Source organism: Piliocolobus tephrosceles, chromosome 15 (assembly GCF_002776525.5).
Source record: "Piliocolobus tephrosceles isolate RC106 chromosome 15, ASM277652v3, whole genome shotgun sequence".
Classification (NCBI taxonomy): Eukaryota; Metazoa; Chordata; class Mammalia; order Primates; family Cercopithecidae; genus Piliocolobus; species Piliocolobus tephrosceles.
Genome location: NC_045448.1, coordinates 73,948,214 through 73,967,358, shown reverse-complemented (window position 1 = coordinate 73,967,358; position 19,145 = coordinate 73,948,214). Strand labels below are relative to the sequence as shown.

General features: G+C 43.4%; 1 pseudogene; it reads right to left on the bottom strand.

Moving 5' to 3' along the window:
* Positions 1-13,350: 13,350 nt before the first annotated feature.
* Positions 13,351-14,230, bottom strand: LOC111550507 (annotated as a pseudogene).
* Between the last annotated feature and the right edge of the window lie 4,915 nt (positions 14,231-19,145).

Here is a 19,145-nt window from a genome sequence, read left to right as displayed (position 1 = left end):
GTCATACCTGTAATTCCAGCACTTTAGAAAGCCAAGGTGGGAAGATCACTTGAGACCAGGAGCCTAACTAACCTAGGCAATGTAGCAAGACCCCCATCTCTACAAACAATAAAAAATTAGCTGGCCATGGAGTCCCAGCTACTCAGGAGGCTGAGGCAAGAGAATCCTGGGAGCCCAGGAGTCCAAGACTGCATTGAACTGTGATCATGCCAGTGGGCAATAAGGCGAAACCCAATCTCTGTAAAAAAAGAAAGAAGAAAGGAAGGAAGGAGAAGAAAGAAAGGAAAGAAGGAAAAGGAAGGAAAGAAGGAAAGGAAGGGAAAGAAAAAAGACAGAAAAGAAACACTTCTCTGGAGTGTTTTTATCAAACCATAGCTACTGCTCTTAAGGAATTGTTGACAAAATTTACTAGCTGTGCTTTCATAGACTTCATCAAGTAGATTTTCTTCTGTAGGTCACTTCTGGTACTTAAGCATTCCTCACAAAGTTCATCCCAAACTTCAATCTCATAAAAATTGGACCTTGACCTACACTTCAACAGACTGTTTCCCTGAAGTCATGACAATCCTATGAGAAAAACCTACCCCTTCAGGAATAGAAACTAATATTGCGGCTATTCTTGAAACACTACTCAGGTCGTTCTCTTCCAAAACATTCCAGCCTGCTTTGGAGAAACCTGTTTAACTTCATCCAAGAAATCTGCTTATCTTGAGGGAAAGAAAGTTGCCTTGTCCCTGATGTGCTAAATAGCCATTATCCTCCCAATACAGTCTGTACTCCCCTAGGGTACTACTTCCTTATGGGAATATCTGGCTTGCACACTAACTTATTCGTTATATTGAAGCTAACTGTTAGAGACCCTCCAGTGCTTAAAATTACCACCCCTCCGGTAGACTGTGTTTCTCTGAGAAGAACACCCAGAAACCAACAAAATGAAGCAAGCACAAAATCACGGACTACTTGGAATAACTCCCAGGAGAGATAACCAACTCACTTTTCATGGGTATTCTGTGAATGAAATTCCCACAACAAAGATAATACAACAAAAAAGAGGTCCAAAAGAGGTCTCTGACCTTAGCAGACCCCATCGATGGCAAAACTTCTGCTCTAGCAGCTCAGGAAACCACTTACATTTGAATTCCTTAGCCAGAGTTTTCATGGATAATCATATAATCCTTGATTTCTTCTTAGCTGGCCAAGAAGGAGTTTGTATTTAGCAGCACTTGTCGCCATAGTCACATACTTCAGGGCCGGTAGAGCATACTACAGAGCCAGTAGAACATGAGTAAACTGAAAAGAGAAAAGCCTCCTGGCTCCCTAAAAACACTCAGCTGGATTCTGGGGCATGTTTTCATTACCAGGACTTTATAATTTGGGCCTCTGGCTTCAAGACTTTTTACAAAGATGGATAATCATTTTGTTTCTGGTAATTGCTTCTTTTGCACTTGGTCGATGTATCCTGTCCATAGCCCTAGTTTCTGCACAGCCATTGTCATATTGTATGATTCAACAAATCCTACAACAGAAGGTGTAATTAACCCAACTACAGACCACATCCTCCAGATCAGCATAAATTTAGCAATAGTGAAAATCTGAATATCATAGATTAATGGTCCTGTGGCCTGACTTTGTCTGCCCTTGACCAAATGGAGGACTCAGAAAATAAATCTAGGGTGCCAGGGAACTGATCTGACACATGTAACTAACCCTCAGTATTGTCACAAGCTGGCCTGGCATTCACCATCATCCCTCAGCATTCTCCTATTGAGCATAAACAATCTCACAGAACACCAACATCACACAAGGTCTTTCTGTGACTGAAGAAACAAGACATGACAAGACCATTTCGTAATCTTACCTAAGCACATACAAAAACAACGTTACTGTGCAAATCAAACACCTCCCTTTTCCAGTTAATTTGATTGCTGCTTTTTAAAATCAATTATAACTCTACCATCACTGTGGTTTTGTTTTGTTTTCACTGTCACCTAGGCTGGAGTGCAGTGGCACGATCATGGCTTACTGCAGCCTCGACTTTGTCGGCTCCAGTGATCCTCTCACCTCAGCCTCCTGAGTAGCTGGAACCACAGGCACATGCCACCATGCTCAGCTAATTTTTTTTTTTTTTTCCAGTAAAGATGGAGTTTCACCATGTTGCCCAGGCTGGTCCTGAACTCCTGGGCTCAAGCAATCCACCCGCCTTGGCCTCCCAAAGTGCTGGGGTTACAGGCATGAGCCACTGTGCCAAGCCCATCACTGTATTCTTTTCTTCTAGATAAAATTTGTTAAGATGCCCAATCATGGAATTACTCCCTCATCTTGACAGCATCCAATTCACAGAAAAGCACTGGCCTTTTAAACTTTCCCCCTAAAATCACCTAACACAAGGCAAATCCTATTAACTCCTAATAACATCCCAATATGGAGGTATCTCATGATCTCCCATGGTGTGTGTTCTCCCTTGTTGCAATGAATAGTGAAACCAACACTTTGTTGCTAGAGACCATTGACACGTTAAACTAAAGGAAGCAATTACATAAGTTCTAGTTCTATGCTATTTTTTATTTTTATCTTTTTTTAGGCATAAGGTCTTACTCTGTTGCCCAGGCTGGACCCAAACTCTTAGGCTGAAGCAATCCTCCCACCTCAGCCTCTTGTGTAGCTGGGACTACAGGCACATGCCTACACACAGCTTGCCAGTTTTAAACTTCCCATGAGGGGAATGTGTTCCTAGTTACCAGAATCCTGGTTTCCATCCTGAAGCACAGTACCTCCTGATCAAAGGTTTCCTGAGTACTTTCTAGGTTCCAGGCACTGTGCTAGGAAACAGGAATGTTGTCTGCTGGTACCAACCTACTGTGGCCAAGCAAGTGCACCTGGCAATGTTTCCCTCTAGTAGCAGCAGGTATTAAGATGCTGCTGCCAAAAGGAGCTGAGGGTCCTGAGAATGGGAAAACGTAAGTGGAGGCCCATACAGAACATGAGACCTACCCATATACTTTGAACAGAGGATCCTATACCTGGGACTTATGGTGCAGGTTCCTGGCTATCAATCCCCATAGGAGGACTGCACCAAATGAGTGCATAAACACACCAGACAACTCAAAATGGAGCAGATTCCCGCTGCCCCACATCTAACCCACAGGCCCAAGAGAATGCTCAGACTGGACTTGCCCTTCTCATGGTGCAGCCCTTTCTTCATCTAGGAGCCAAAAGGCAATGAAAGAAGGAGCAATTATGCCCTCCTTTCCTCCTCCTACATCCATTGTTATTGCTGCCACCTTCTCCTCCTCCTCCTTTTGCTTCTCTTCCTCCCATCCGTGTCTTTCTTCTTCTTTTCTCTCTTTGTTTCTGGATAAACAAAGATGATAGACAAAAAAACTCTGTCAATTATAGAAAAAATATCTTAATTGAGGTTTGAGAAGGCAAGCATAAGACAAAGGGCAGACATCAGGAAAAAGTGAAGGAACTGGTCATTAAAGCCATAAAACACTGTAGCATGTGCACACTGCTATGGAGTCTGCATTTGCTATGTTCCCATATATCCCCCATTGCTCACGCTTTTATTTGATTAAGTTTCCTGATCAAATGTCAGAGGTCTTCTCTGACCATCTGGTCTAAGATATGAAACAGCAGGCATACCCCACATACTCCATCATTCTCCAACCCATGACTCTGCTTTATTCTTATACCTATTATTAGCTGACATTACATATGTTTGTCTACATTCTGTCTCCACCCATTAGAATGTGTCATGAAAGCAGGGAGCTTGTCTTTTTCGCTTTAGCTGTAACACCGGGAATTATGCCTGATACATAGTTGCCCTCAATGTTCAGTGAATAAATACACAAATGCCCTTTTGGTACTCCTCTCACAAAAGAGATTTAAAGAGAAAAAGAGGCATTCTCCTCCCCGATTTTACCTTAAATGTCTGGAAAATCCAGGCAGTTTGAGGGCTCAAAGACTTTGGTGGTGGTGCCCAGAGATTTCCCAAGGCAACTTGGACATCCACAGAAGAACATAAGGTCTGTCAGGCAAGAGCAGAAACACCTATAGAGGATAATGGAGGAATTAGTGCTTCAGAGATAAAACCACACAGGAGAAACCGCAGTCGTGCCCAGCAGAGGCCAGTGTACCTGCGGGAGAGGCTGTCCACTGCTGGAGTGGTGACATTGCCCAGCACCCATCATGTGACTACTGGCTGGGCTGCTTGGGGACATTCTGTATGATGGACTGTGTTAAGGACTGGATGTTTGGGTTGCCTCAAAACTCATATGTTGGCCAGGCACAGTGGCTCACACCTGTAATCTCAACACTTTGGGAGGCTGAGGCGGGTGGATCACCTGAGGTCAAGAGTACAAGACCAGCCTGGCCAACATGGCGAAACCCCATCTCTACTAAAAACACAAAAATTAGCCAGATGTGGTGGCGTGCACCTGAAATCCCAGCTACTGGGGGGCTGAGGTAGGAGAATTGCTTGAACCCAGGAGACGGAGGTTACAGTGAGCAGAGATCGCACCATTGCACTCCAGCCTGAGCAACAGAGCAACACTCCATTTCAAAAACAAAACAAAAGAAAAACCTCATATGTGGAAGGCCTAACCCCCAGTGTAACGGTATTTGTAGGTGGCACCTTTGGGAGATAATTAGATATAGATGAGGTCATAAGGGTAGAGTCCCAATGATGGGATTAGTGCCCTTTTAAGAAGAGGAGAGATTGCTCTTTCTTTACCATGTAAACACACAGCAAGAAGGTAGCCATCTACAAGCCAGGAAGGGGACCCTCGCCAGACACTGAGTCTGCTAGTGCCCTGATCTTACACTTCCCAGCCTCCAGAGCCATAAGAAATAAATGTTTAAGCCACCCAGTCTAAGGTATTTTGTTATGGCAGCCTATGTTGACTACAACAAACTGACAACTCCCAGAAATACCTGAAGGCAGGTCTGACATTCATCTGGTGTGCACGAATGCTGTTCTGGTTGTTAAAATACTGAGATACAGCCAGGCACAGTGGCTCACGCCTGTAATCCCAGCACTTTGGGAGGCCGAGGCGGGCGGATCACAAGGTCAGGAGATTGAGACCATCCTGGCTAACTCGGTGAAACCCCATCTCTACTAAAAATACAAAAAATTAGCCAGACGTGGTGGCGGGTGCCTGTAGTCCCAGCTACTCGGGAGGCTGAGACAGGAGAATGGCGTGTACTCCAGCCTAGATGACAAAGCGAGACTCCATCTCAAAAAAAAAAAAAAAAAATACTGAGATACTTTCATATTCATTGGTAAACAGCCAATGCCCCAAGCACCCTTCCCCCTTCATCCCCATTACCTTCTGCTACCCAGACCTCCCCAGGATCCAAAAACTAAAGGATTAATACCTGGTACAGCTTGAGCCCCTGTTTTGATTGGTCCATGCACTTGTCATTCCAGGTGCTAAATATTTTTAATATCATCACTACCTGGAGTAAAGAAGAAATGAGGCCCTGTTTGAAGAAGAACCAGAGCCAATGAACCGGAAGATTACTTTTTTTTTTTTTTTTTTTTTTTTTTTGGAGATGGAGTCTTGCTTTGTCACCCAGGCTGGAGTGCAATGGTGTGATCTCAGCTCACTGCACCCTCCACCTCCCAGGTTCAAGCGATTCTCCTGCTCTGCCTCCTGAGTAGATGGGATTACAGGCGCGCGCCACCACCCCTGGATAATTTTTGTGTTTTTAGTAGAGACGGAGTTTCACTATGTTGGCCAGGTGGTCTCAAACTCCTGACCTCATGATCTGCCCACCACAGCCTCCCAAAGTGCTAGGATTAAAGGCATGAGCCACCACGCCTAGCCAAGAGGTTACTATTAACGTAGACTTACCTGAAGCCAGAATGCAGGTTCTGGTGACATTTTTTGATTTGTAAAAACATTATGGTCTGGGCGCTGTGGCTCACGCCTATAATCCCAACACTATGGGAGGCCCAGGCGGGTGGATCACCTGAGGTCAGGCATTTGAGACCAGCCTGGCCAACATGGCAAAACCCCTCCTCCCCTCCTCTACTAAAAATACAAAAATTAGCGGGGCATGTGGCACATGCCTATAATCCCAGCTACTCGGGAGGCTGAGACAGGAGAATTGCTTGAACCTGGCAGGCAGAGGTTGCAGTGAACAGTGATTGTGCCATTGCACTCCAGTCTGGGCAAAAAAAAAAGACTGCATAAAAAAAAAAAAAAAAAAAAAAAAAAATTATGAAACCCCAGCTTGCTGGAGCTGTGCTAAGGGCAACAACCCAGGGAAGGAGTCTCTGAGGACCCTTGAACATGGACCAGCATGGCAGTGACAGGAGTCATCAAATTGAGCCTACTATCTGTGAAAGATGAAGCTCAAGGGGCCACTGGGAACTGCAGAGTCAGCTGGCTGTCTCTTGTCAAAAGATTCTGCTTTTAAACAAATGCCTTGAAGGTTCAGGATTTTTTTTAATGGGAAAAGACAGTGTAGAGGTAAATAACCTGAGGAAGTCAGGTTTCAACAGCTATCCAGGTTACATCTCTCCATAACCCCTTTCCAATCCTAAGGCTCTACCTTGTCACCATGGCAGGTCCAGGTCTGTCCGAAGTCTCCAGTGGCATTTACTTGTGAAAATAAATGAAGACTAATCAAATGAGAACAAGCAAAGGATATTTATTCTGAACTTGCTATAGCAAGGGAGTCAGCCACTGTTTTGTGTTTTGGCAGACTCAAAGGCAGGCAGAGGAGTGGGAAAATCTTATAATGGAGAAGAAAGGAAGGCTTCAGTTGTGCCCTGATTGGAGGCTGTTGGCATAGGAAACTGTTGGAGGGCTAACTGGAAACTGGGCATCTTACAGCAGTTGTTAGGGGGGAATATCTGGTTTTCTCTGGTTAGTCCTAAGTTGCAAGAAAAGACAAAAAATAGGGAAGCTGTCAAGTTATTAAAGTCCTAGCCATTTGGGGCTGATTATTATAAGGATTACTGTTTGGCTTCTTAGATTGTTATTAGAGATAGCAATCTGGCTTCCTACAAGTCTGCCATAGCAGGCTAGCTTCCTGGACTGGTTATTGTAGATGTGAGTTGATTTCCTGGGAAGATTACTACTGGTTGTGGGTCAAAATTCTGCTTTTTAAAAATAGAGACAGGATCTTGCTCTGTTGCCCAGGCTGGACTGCGGTGGCATGATCATAGCTCATTGCAGCCCCAAACTCCTGGGCTCAAGCAATCCTCCCACCTTGACCTCCCAAAGGGCTGAGATTAAAAGCATGAGCCACCACATGCAGCTAAGGATTCTATTCTTATATATGATCTGGCTGTTATTAGTTTGTATATTCAGTCAAATATACAAATACTCAACAAATATTTATTAAGTAGCTACTAAATTCCAGTCACTTTGCCAGATGCTAGAGTAACAGAAATTAAATGACATCTTCCCTGATTTCAGGATTTACAGTCTCATGGGGAGACATAGACAGAGTTGCCCCTTAGAAATCAGTGACCAGGTTTGCTTACATTGGATTCCTAGAATATCTCCCTGGAGGCAACCCTGGGAATATTTTTCATGAAGCCAGTAATAAAATTATTTTCTTAGTCTGTTCAGACTGTTATAACAAAATACCATAGACTAGGTAGCTTATAAATGACAGATGTTTATTTCTCACAGTTCTGGAAGCTGGGAAGTCCAAGATCAAGGTACCAGCAAATTCAATGTCTAACAAGGGCCCGCTTCTTCATAGACAGCCATCTTCTCACTCTACTCTTACATGGCAAGGGAGGGAAGGAACTCTCTTAGGCTTTTTAAAATAAGGGCACTAATCACTTTCTGATACAATCACCTTGGAGTTAGGATTTCAACATATGAATTTTGGAGGAACACAAATATTCAGACCATAGTAATTTTGAATTGAGGAATTTCAGCAATCCTTATAATAAAAATATCTTATGCCTGGTTATTAAAATGTCACTTTAATTGCTGCTGTTCTCTGTAGTGTATGAACCAAGATTGGGATTGGTTGATACGGCAGAGCCATTACTCTCATTGAAGGAATTGTTTACCTGAGGTTCCTGCTGTGATTGGATGCAGGAATGACTTTATACCAAGATAATTCTTCACCAAGGTATAAAGCTAGGTATAGGTAAGGTAGTAATTAGATCAGCTGGTGCAGACAATCCCAGGGTCTACATCTGAAAATACTTAAGCCGTCCAGCAGCTCTTATATTGCAAGTGGACAGTCTGAATGCCAAACTGATGTCTCCTGAGGCTTAGCCTTCCAGAGAGTAAACAGGAATCATTCTTAAAACACATCATCCTTTAAACAAATAGTTGTGTTTCTGAATTACACCAATATGTCACTGTATCTTTTTTTTTTTTTTTTTTTGAGACGGAGTCTCACTCTGTTGCCGGGGCTGGAGTACAATGGCCGGATCTCAGCTCACTGCAAGCTCCGCCTCCCGGGTTTATGCCATTCTCCTGCCTCAGCCTCCCGAGTAGCTGAGACTACAGGCGCCCGCCACCTCGCCCGGCTAGTTTTTTGTATTTTTTAGTAGAGACAGGGTTTCACCATGTTAGCCAGGATGGTCTCAAACTCCTGACCTTGTGATCTGCCCGTCTCAGCCTCCCAAAGTGCTGGGATTACAGGCTTGAGCCACCGCGCCCAGCCGTCACTATATCTTTTAACCCATCCCCTTTAGAAACCAAAGCACACAATGATGTGGAGGAGGACTCTGGTAGAGGAAAGGAGGTCAGAGTAAGGAGATTGCAACTTCAGATGATGAGTGACAGGATGTGGATAGTGGCATGGATAAGAAAGATGAAAACACAAACTGAAAAGAAACTGCCAGAGAGATAGGAAGAGAACACACAAAGAGTGGTATTGTAGAATGTAAGTGTCTTAAGTCTATTTTGTGCTGCTATAACAGAATACCACAGACTAGGTTATTTATAAAGAAAAGAGATTTATTTTGTTCACTGTTGTAGAGGCTGGGAAGTCTTAAGAGCATAGTGCTAGCACCTGGTGAGGGTCATCCCAAAGAGGATGGATGGAAGGCAGAGGCAAGTGCATGAGGCAGAGAGAGGAAATTAGGCTGAACTCATTGTTTTATCAGAAAGCCACTCCCAAGATAACTAACCCACTCCTACAATAATGGCATTAATCCATTCGTGAGGTTCTGGAAGCTGGGAAGCCCAAGATCAAGGCACCGGCAGTTTCAGTGTCTAACGAGGGCCTACTTCCTCATAGATAGCCATCTTCTCACTCTACTCTTACATGGCAGAAGGAGTGATGGTGAAGCCTAACCATCTGTTAAAGGTCCCACCTCTTAATACTGTTATTTTTTATGTGTAAGAGATCTGAATATGTTAGTATGCTGAGGAGACAGACCCAAAGGAAGGAAAGAGATTGAAGGTAGAAAACAGGGAGAAATAATAAAAGCAGAGAAGATGATGAGTGATTCAGGTGGAGGGATTACTCTTAAATGGGAGAAGTCTGTGGCTTTCTCATAAAGCAGAAAAAAGATAGGAGCCAGGCCACAAGCATCTCTCACCTGGACCACTGCCACTCTCTCTGTTGGTCTCCTGCTTTCTATTCTTACCCTTACAACCCATTCTCCATTCAGTGACCTAAGTGAGCTTTCAGAATATATATGGATTCATCTTCTGCTGTTACTTAAATATCCTCCAATGCTCCCTGTTATATTCAGAGTAAAATCTAAATTCCTTAGCTTTCCCTGTGTGCTTGGCCTCTGACCACTTCTCCACCCTAATTCAGCACTTCCCTCCCTCTTGCTCAATAACCCTAGTCTCATTGGCCTCCTTTCTGTTTTTCAAAGCCGAGACCTTCCCTGCCTCAAGACTTTGCACTTGGTCCCTCAGCCTTGAACATTTTTCTTTCAGCTATTCTCTGAGCTCATAATTCAGACTTCAGCTTAACTTATCTCATGTAAGCTGCCCCTAGTTACTCATGATATTCTCTTCATAGCACATTTAGCACCCTGGATTCATTTAACATTTTTTTTTTAGAATGTCTGTTTTTTCCACTAGAATAAAAGCCACAAGGGGATCTTCATTCTTCTTCTTCTTTTTTTTTTTTTTTTTTTTTACAAAATTATCCCTGATGGCTGGCATATTATCGGAATTCAGAAAATATGTTTTAAATGAATGAATAAGTTGGTAAAAGTGATGAAGGTAGCCAGAGGATTGATCCAAGATCAGGAGTTGCAGAACAAGTGCAATGGCAGGACCAAGAGCAAGAGAAGTGTTAAAGTGATTTAATAGGGAGTCTGGAATAGACATCTGTAATATTTTTAGTTGCTCTTCTCATTTCCCATTGAATAGCACTACTGGGATACAGTGCTCCCTGACCCACCACAGAAGGGTCATCCCTCTACCTGTCACCTAACAGCCAAGGCGGGGACACGTGACCTAGATTCACCCATTTGGATATTCCCATCTGTCTGGGGCCAGTAGCACTGGCATCACCTGGGAGCCTTAGAAATGCAGAATCTCAGGGCCCACCCAGATGTACTGAATCTGCATTTTAACAAGATCCCACATGATTCATACATATTAAAGTGTGAAAAGCACTGGCTTAGAACACATTCATACTGGTGGAGTTGAGAGTCCAGCAGTGGCAACAGCAAAAGGAGCAAGGAGACATATCCTTATCAACTAGTTTTTATGGCATGCTTAGTCGTGGGTCCTGCTCCCTGCCCATCCTTGGTTCTACCAGGACTACTTGGTCCACCAGCTACTCACACAATGCTGTATAATAAACAATCATAAAATCTCAAGGACCTATAATAAAAAGCATTGTTTCTTGCTCATACACAAGCCAGTTACCTGGGGATATCTGTTTCAGGCTGCAGTGTACAAGCTGGCTGGGATATCTTTACCAGTCTTTCATTCTTCTGGGACTAGCAGGTTACCCAGAGAATGCTTCTTTTATGATGGAGATCAGAAGCTCTCAGGATGAGTGGAAACATGAATGCCTCTAAGGCTACAGGCATACTGTCTTTTCCTCCAATGCTTCAATGTCCAAAGAAAATCACGTGGGAAAACCCAGCACCATATTTCTCCTATGGAGGTTGATGGAGGATAGGAAATAAATATTTACCGAATGACAAACCTAACACATGCCACCCCTTTTCCAAGCCTGTTTTCCAACTTTCCCACTGGTTCTTGAAACCCGTTAATATGCTTTCAGTAGGTTCCTTTTCTGCTGAAGTTAGCCAGAGTCAGTTTCTATCACTTGAACTCTAAAACTCTCACTGATTCACAGGAGGAAGTCCAGGTCAAATAAGGAAGGAGGTAGAGCCCAGGGATGCAGCTGTCAGACCTTGGAGAAGGAGGACTTGGAGACTAGAGTGCACAAGATGGCTCAAAAGGGATTAAGGATGAATGGAAAGATGGGAGATTTTGACCAGAAACTAAAATACTGGAGTTGAAATGGCTCAAGGTATGGCTACAGGAATGAGTTTCTGAAACAAGTCTCCCATGTGGTTATGAAAACTCTTAGGATTCTCCAGCAATACACACCAATAGGCTATATAGATATAGATATATGGATTTATGAGAGGAGATTTACTAGAATTGGCTCATGTGCTTATGGAGGCTGATGAGTTCCACAACAGACCACCTCCATGTTGGAGACCTTGGGATGCTGGTAGCATAGCTCAGTCCACGTCCAAAGGCCTCAGAACCAGGGAAGCTGATGGTATACCTCTCAGTCTGAGGTGTAAGATCTGAGATCCTAGAGGACTACTGGTATAAGTTCTGGAGTCCAAAGCCTGGAAAACCTGGAGTTCTGTTGTCCAAGGACAGGAGTGGAAGAGTGTATCCCCGCTCAAGCAGATAGATAGATACATTAGCCTTTCCTCTGTTTTTGTTCTCTCAGGACCCCTGGCCAATTAGATGGTACTTGCCCGCATTAAGGGCAGATCTTCTTCACCTAGTCTACTCAGATTCATACTTTAATCATTTCTGGAAACAACCTCACAGATATACCCGCAAAATAATGCTTTTCCAATTTTCTAGGCATTCCTTAATCTACTCAAGGTGACACCTAAGATTAACCATCACAGATGGGGATGAAGTCTGGATTAGCAAGGTGAGTCAAATGCCACATTCTACCTGCACACTATACAGATAAGTGACAGGAGAGTCATATGGTTATCAAAGGGACAGGAGGAAAGAGAAGAGTAAGGTTTTTTGAGTGCTGGGCACTATAATGGGTATTTTACAATCATTGCTTCCTGTAATCTTCACAAAAATTGTCCAATGTATTTTACAGGTGAGGAAACCAAGGCTCATATTAAGTGAAATAATTTGCCCAATGTAACCCAGCCAGTAAAAGGGGATGCAGTGGAGATTCAAGTCCAGTCTGACTACAAAGTCTGTGCAGCTTCCCATTAAACCATACAGTGTAAAAGCTTCCAATGGGTCAGTGGGAGCAGGCAAGTCTAAGTGTTGGTTCTGTTGTATAATAAGAAGAACATGGGAACACGTCAATCTGCCCTGCAGAGGTTGCAAGGACATTTGTGTCCTCAGGGGCAAGATAGGTGTCAGTTAAGGATGGGATGAGGTGAAAGGCTATTTAGGCAGGGAAGTTTGCCTACAATTGCAACACAAGTTTGGAGAAGGGAGGTCACCAGTGGAAGATAAGCCCAAGAGAAAGACTCGCAGATATAGGGAGATGAAAGCCCTACAGTGAGAGGAAATGGGGGGAGCTTGCATTTTTATATGCTGAAGATGAAGGAATGTAGAGGCATGGAACTTGTTTGCATCAAAGACCAAGACCATTCTCTACAGGGGAGCAAGAGTGATCTCACTAAGTCATTAAACAGCATTTCATGTCTCTATTCAAAATGCTACAAGGGTTTTCAACCACACTCACAATAAAATCCAGAGTCCTAACCAAAGCCTACAGGAGCCTACATGATCTGGCTTCCATTGTTATACCTCCAGATCCAAACTCCTACTCATGCCCCTTGCTTACACCACTCTAGCCATGCTGGCTTCCTCACTGTTCCTCAACGTGCAGAGCACACTGCCACCTCAGGGCCCTTGCATGGGCTGTTCTCACTGCCTGGAACACAGTCCAGAGTCTCTGCCCTACTAGAGGCCTTCTGTGATAACCCAACATCCCCCCACCCTTGCCCATGTTTTATTTTTCTTCTTAGCACTTATTACCACCCAAATTTATTTATTTGGTTATTGTTTGTCTCACTTCCCATCATGAGACCACAAGCTCCATGAGAAGCGATTTTTGTCTTTTTGTTTGATTGTTTGTTTGTTTGTTTTAGAAAATGATGTTTATTTTCCACCAGACTTATTTCCATGTTGCTTAAGAGCCTGTGGAAGAACAGCTTTAAGCCCACTCGGTGGTTGTTCCTATGTATTCAGTGGCCTGAGCAGTGGGAGCTGCAGACCAGTCTTCTGTGGCAGCCTGAGCACTCCAGTCTTCAGTAGGCAACTGCTGAATAGGCACAGAGGGCACCTGTACGCCTTCAGACCAGCCTGCAACCTCAGGCTGAGCAGCAGTGAACTCAAGAGCTAGGAATTTCAACCTGAAATTCCTCCTTGGTCACAGCTTTTTCAGCAGCAGCCTGCTCTTCCTTCTCAATCTCTTCAGGATCTCTGTAGAAGTAGAGATCAGGCATGACCTCCCATGGTTGTTCATGGGAGATGATGTCACACATGCTCAGAACTTCCTGGGCCAGCCTCCACCACATCAGACCCACTGAGTGAGCTCTCTTCTTGCAAGGAATGCCAGTGTCTACATACTGCAAAGAAGAATCTGTGTTACACAGAACAATGATAGGCAGGTTAACATAAGATGCCTGTGAGAGGCTAGTGGTCAGCCCTCGGATCGGTAAACACCCAAAGATGTGGCTTTCAGAAGGCTGCCAGTGGATCTGGTTAGTGAAAGTTTCAGAAATGAAGTGACTGGCAATTGGAATGGCTCCTGTAGCAGCAGCAAACTTCAGCATGGCCTGCTGGCCAAGATTCCTGGCAGATATGACACTGACATCAGTAGGGTTTTCAATGGCACGAGCTGCCAGCAGAAGCCTCTCCCAGGTCTTCTTCAGATTTATGATGTGGATGCCATCACTTTTCCTTTTATAGATGTGCTGTTCCATTTGGAAGTCAAGGTTGGTGCCATCTAAATGGCTTCCTGCTGCAAGGAACTCGATGACATCCTCCTCTTTCATTTGCAGAACATTAAGGACTCCAGACTTTGTGAACATTTTCCTTTAAGTTATGATGGCAATCCAGAACAACACTGTATGGACCCTTCTCTAGGTAGTGTGAAAAGGGATTTGGTGTGTTTTTTGTACTACTCCATGCCTAGTCCCTAAAACAGCCTCTGGCATATAAGGAGGTACTTGGTTAATATTGTCAAAAGAAATAAACGAACTTCAAATTAAACTGGCTGGTCAAAAGATTCTGAATAGAACACTGGAATAAATATGGTTTCACTGGAGCTGATATAGATATCTGCCTATTGGAGAACTTTTAATTTCCTCTCCCAGCTGACCCCTGGGGGCATTAGGTGGGCAGAAAGTGAAGGGCATCTCCAGGTGCTTGAGTGGATGGAGGGGAAGCTGATTATAACCCGCCATTGACTCCTGGTGGCGAAGTCTCCCTTAGGATGAGTCATTTCCACTAAGGGCTAAGTTGTTCCATTAATAGCTTCATTTTTATAACACTTTTACAATCGAAAAAATTATAAAAGTTAATATATGGCATATGTAGAGAGAAATCTTGTGGGTTTTTTTGTTGGTGTTTGTTTGTTTGTTTGTTTTTTGAGACGGAGTCTCACTCTATCTCCCAGGCTGGAGTGCAGTGGCACTATCCCATCTCACTACAACCTCTGCCTCCCAGGTTCAAGTGATTCTCCTGCCTCAGCCTCCCACGTAGCTAGTATTACAGGCACCTGTCACTACTCCCAGCTAATTTTTGTATTTTTAGTAGAGACGGGGTTTCACCATGTTAGCCAGGCTGGTCTCGAACTCCTGACCTCAGGTGATCCACCTGCCTCAGCCTCCCAAAGTGCTGGGATTATAGGTGTGAGCCAGGGATCTTGTTTTATATATCTATATGTGTATGTATATATTTGTGTGTGTATAGCTAATAGGCAGCTAGATAGACATAATATATTTAGTATACGATGAACCAGTGAGCACAAAATGAAATATGCAATAAGTTCCCATTCCTGTGAATCCAAAACTGCTGTCTCATCCATGATGTAATGGGACCCCATGATCTCAACTCACTTATCTTCTCAACGGTTGTTGCTATCATAGCACTGGTTCACAGCTGGATGCTCTTGTCAGCAATTGCGTACATAACAGGTGGTAGTGAGCTCAAATTTAGTGAAAGGAAGTTCATATTTTTTAGTTCATATATGGCATCCATCCCTGCCACCAGGGCCACTTTGTTAAGGTGCCCATTTGAGCAGGCTCTGGGGTTATTGTAGGCACCTGCTCCGAAGTTCCCTAGAACTTTTGGAATTTCTCCACTGGGTCCCATGAGCTATTCATTTCTTTGCCCCAGTTAGAAATTGGAGTGTAGGCCGGGCGCGGTGGCTCACGCCTGTAATCCCAGCACTTTGGGAGGCTGAGGCTGGTGGATCACGAGGTCAGGAGATCGAGACCATCCTGGCGAACACAGTGAAACCCCGTCTCTACTAAAAATACAAAAAAAATTAGCCGGGCGTGGTGGCGGGCGCCTGTAGTCCCAGCTTCTCGGGAGGCTTAGGCAGGAGAATGGCGTGAACCTGGGAGGTTGACGGAGGTGGAGGTGACGGAGCTTGCAGTGAGCAGAGGTCGCACCACTGAACTCCAGCCTGAAAGAAGAGCAAGACTCCGTCTCAAAAAAAAAAAAAAGAAATTGGAGTGTAATTGCCTCTTGTCTTATCTTGGCCTGATAATCAAAATACACCATATTTCTTTGAGGGCCTTTTACTTAGAACACACTCTCAGGTACCAATTTCTGTTCCAATTAGCCTTCTTTGGTTATAAGCAATAGAATTACTCCTCTGGTCAACTTGATTTTTTAAAAAAATTATTGGAAAGATGTACTCTAGCTCCCACATGAAATCAGAGTACCCAGTCATCTCATAGAATTGTGAAAGCTAATAAATTGTTGTTTTAACACATTAAATTTTTAGGTGGTTTTTTATACAGCATCAGATAACAAAAACATCTACTTTATATAAAATAGTAGAAGAAAGATACAAGGAATATTAAAATATAATTGAAATAAATATTTATATATGTGTAATTACATACACATATGCATAATTTGAGGAATCATAAGATAGCTCCTAAAGTCCTCATTTCTGCAGCTGGGCACAAGTTACAGAACATTACTGAAATGCTATCATGTCAACATCATGTTCCCTTTTTCTCAGCCTGTGTCTCAGCCAGTTGAGCCATTTTATCCATGGAGTGGTCCAGACCATAGGAGTGCTGTAGTCTCCCACTAGATTTTATTACTGGATATGCCATTCTTAGGGAGTGTTCCAGAGGCTCACCTGTATTCAGATATATTTTTTCCTCACTCAGTTTTGTAGCAGTATTCCTATTTCCCTTTGATAATCTGGATCAATTACCCCAGCCAAATGGTAATCCCCGTGTGGGCCTGTTAATCCAGGTGCATGAAGAATACAAAATGATCAGGTGACAGTTTCAGTTTCCCATTCAGTGGAGCCCTTCTTTTATCCAATGATGGAAACATTAATTCTTTGGGTACAGAAAACCTCTAAATCAATAGAGCCAAAAATGGAAAGAAGAGGAAGCAAACATTTGGTAAGTTGTCCTAGTCCATTTTTGCTGCTATAACAGAATACCATATACTGGATAATTTTTAAGGAAGAGAAATTTATTTGACTCATGGTTCTGAAGACTGGGAAGTCCAAGAGCAAGGTGCCAGCATCTGGTGAGGGTCTTCCCATGCTGGAAGGCATCATATGATGAGGAGACATGCATGCAAGAGGCAGAGAGGATGGAGGCTGAACTTGATGTCTTTATCGGGAGCCCACTCTCATAATTAACCCTCTCCTGCAATAATGGCATTAATCCCTTAATGAGGGTAGAGCTGTCATGGACTAATTTCCTCTTAAAGGCAACTGCCTAAATCACCTCTTTAATTGCTAAAATGTATTTAACAATTAAATTTCTAGCTTGTGAACTTTTGGGGGACACATTTGAACTATAGCATGGGCCATTAGATACAATATTTTAAAATAACACTACCACTTTCACCCTCTTGGTTCCCAGATCCATGAATTCTGACTGTAGGAGAAACAGCACCATATATTATTAACAGTTACTTGTTCAGACTTTTGCAGCACCCACTCCCCTCGCCTGACTTCCCCAGTTGTCTTCCAGCTGGCTCAGTACCTGAGTCTAATAGGCCATTTAACCATTCTGTATACTCAGTTGTTTCTGGGTAATGAGGCACGTGATAAGATCAGCAATTTCTGCATGTGCCAGCCCATTGCCTTGCTTCTTTCTTAGCCAGAAACAATGTTGTACAGAATACCATGGCCAGGAATAAGGTATCCAGTAATTTCAAGGATGGCGTTTGTAACAGAAGCATTTTGGGTAAGCAAGCAAGACAAATATTTAGAATAAATGTCTATTCTAGTATGGGCAATACGTTGACAGGGATCCAATAAAACCAACCTACCACCAGGTGGCTGACTGATCTTCTTAGATTATGATGCTATATTAGGTGTTTGCCATTGGTTTTTGCTGCTGAAAGATTGGGCGTCAGCAGTAGTAGAAGCTAGGTCAGTCTTGATGATAAGAGACCACAGAATTGAGCCCAAGCATAGCCTCTATCTCTGCTGTCATAGCCACTTAGTTCATAAACTCATTGTGCAAGCTGGGCAAAAAGGCTGACTGAAACCCAGAGCAGCTAATCTCGTCTGCTCAGTTATTGAGAGTGTCATCCCCTGTGGAGGTTTTCTGGTGAGCTTTCATGTTTTACACAAATAGCCTCACATTCTGAAACCACATCTCCTCCTCAGACTCCCTTGTCCCCTGCCCTGTGGAGCTGATTCTCCTGAGTCTCTTGTCTGTCTGGCCAATTAACCACTGCTTATTAATTGCTGTACATTCATACTTCTCCTTCTAGGCAAAGAGAAAATAGAATGTACTAATATAAGTTCTGCCCATTGGGCAGATTTCTCTTCACCACTGTCTTTAAGGCCCACTCTGAGCAGGGCTCTAATGCCTCTGAGTTCATTTCTCGCTACTGACAGAATATTGTCTGGTGCCAGCTGTAAACTAGGCTAAGGGTTTTCCTCTTCAGTCAGCTGGCCACAAGGAAAAACCCAAGAGTCCAAAGGTGTGGCTTGAGGGATAGGTGGATATGCAATAGAAGTAGAGAACTAGGTAAATTACTCTGAAATGGATCCAAAAAGCAAGATGAATTTGTGGATACATACAGGAATGACTACATAATGTGCAAAAAAACAAATATAAGAATATGGGCCAGGCACAGTGACTCACACCTGTAATCCCAGCACTTTGGGAGGCCAAGCCAGGAGGATCACCTGAGGTCAGGAGTTTGAGACCAGCCTGGCCAACATCTCTACTAAAAATATAAAAAATTAGATGGGTGTGGTGGCGAACACCTGTAATCCCAGGTATTCTGGAGGCTGAGACAAGAGAATCGCTTGAACCCAGGAGGCAGACGGTGCAGTGAGCCAAGATCGTGCTATTGCACTCCAGCCTCGACAACAGAGCAAGACTTTGTCTCTCTCTCTCTCTCTATATATATATATATATATATATGAATGAATATGTTAATGGTAGAATCTAGGTGGTAGGTATATGGATCCTCACTGGACAAGTCTTTTGTTCTGTATGTTTAAAAATTTCTATAGAATATCAAAAAAAAGTGCACTGTAAATACTGAACAACCCATATTCATTCAACTGAATTGTGCCTCTTAGAGCTGTTCAAGCCCAATTTTATACATACTACTTCTGCTTGATGATGAACTTCTGCTAGGCATACTCTATGTCAGGGCATGGTAAATTGGATAATACCCAGTTTATGCTGATAATGCAGATCTCATGGTCATTTAGTGTACTATATTCAGATGCTCAGTCTCTATCAGCCTCTAGCAAGCCATAGCCTAGAAAGG